The sequence below is a fragment of the Elephantulus edwardii genome, unplaced genomic scaffold, assembly GCF_000299155.1.
Source record: "Elephantulus edwardii isolate Elephantulus edwardi_28Jun2011 unplaced genomic scaffold, EleEdw1.0 scaffold00059, whole genome shotgun sequence".
NCBI classification, from domain to species: Eukaryota; Metazoa; Chordata; class Mammalia; order Macroscelidea; family Macroscelididae; genus Elephantulus; species Elephantulus edwardii.
This window is the reverse complement of record NW_006399809.1, coordinates 11,293,033-11,294,207: the sequence shown is the minus strand read 5'-3', so window position 1 is coordinate 11,294,207 and position 1,175 is coordinate 11,293,033.

Genomic DNA, 1,175 nt, shown 5'->3' with positions numbered 1-1,175 from the left:
TATCAGACGCACCTTAGCCTCCAGAGAGACACCATTGCTCTTCAGTACTTTGGAGAGGTCCCTAACAGCAGACTTTCCCATGGCAATACGTCTTTTAATTTCCTGGCTGCTGGTACCAAGAGTGTTGACTGTGGAGCCAAGCAGACTAAAGCTGTGAACAATCTCAATCTCTTCACCATCCATCCTGATGCTGCCAATTGGTCTAGTGGTTAGAATCTTTGTTTTCTTGACATTGAGCCTCAAACCATATCGAAGGCTGCAGTCCTTGACCCTCTGAAGCAAACGATTCAGGTCTTCCTCAGTTTCAGCAAGCAGGGTTGTGACATCTGCATAATGCAGATTGTTAATAGATCTTCCATGAGATGGGACTCCTCCACCTCCGCCAGACGGAACTCTGCCGCCAGACGGTATGGGAAGAGACCCGGGAAGAGCAACAGTCAGCCACCCACCGCAGAACTCCAGAGGAGCAAAGACCGTGAAACCCTAGAGGAGGGAAGACTACCCGCCACTGCGTGACCCCCTGCAGCCCGCACCTGTGTGACCCCCAACACACACAGTGCTGCTGCATAAACCCCCAGCAGAGTCCAAGCCCCGCCCCCACCTCTTGGTGGTAGTGTCCAAGCCCTGTGCTCCTTAGGCCCCCTAGTCCCTTGCTTTCCTCCCCTTCCCCCGCCTCTCTTGCAGCTCCACAACCACGCACCTCAGCCCCCACCACAGCCCTGTGACCTCAGGGCACCACCATGGATCCAGCCATCACCCGGAGCTATCAGCCAAGCTGTTGTGGAACTAACCTGGAAGGAAAAAGGCCAGTAGGATCTTGGCTGTGTTTGCTGATTACCTGGGAGAGCACCTAAGGGCGTGCCCACTGGTGGGGAATTTGGCCCAGCTCTCTTGGGCTACACCAACTGCCCAAAATGAGGCAGCCAGCTGGCTACTGTAAACTCTGCAGACCAGCCAGAGGTTAGTGGGTTGGTGGGAATTTGACCTTGACTTTTCGGATCCTGTCGGATCCAGGACCCTGCTGGAGCAGGGGCTTGTTGTGTGAGGGCACCTGCTTAAGTGCCACTAGGCAGAGAACACTGAGAAAACCACTGGGTAGGAAACGGACAGCAGGAATTTGAGTAAGGACCCCAGTCGTGAGCACACTGAGACAGCAGAGGTTTGAGCAAGTGTTT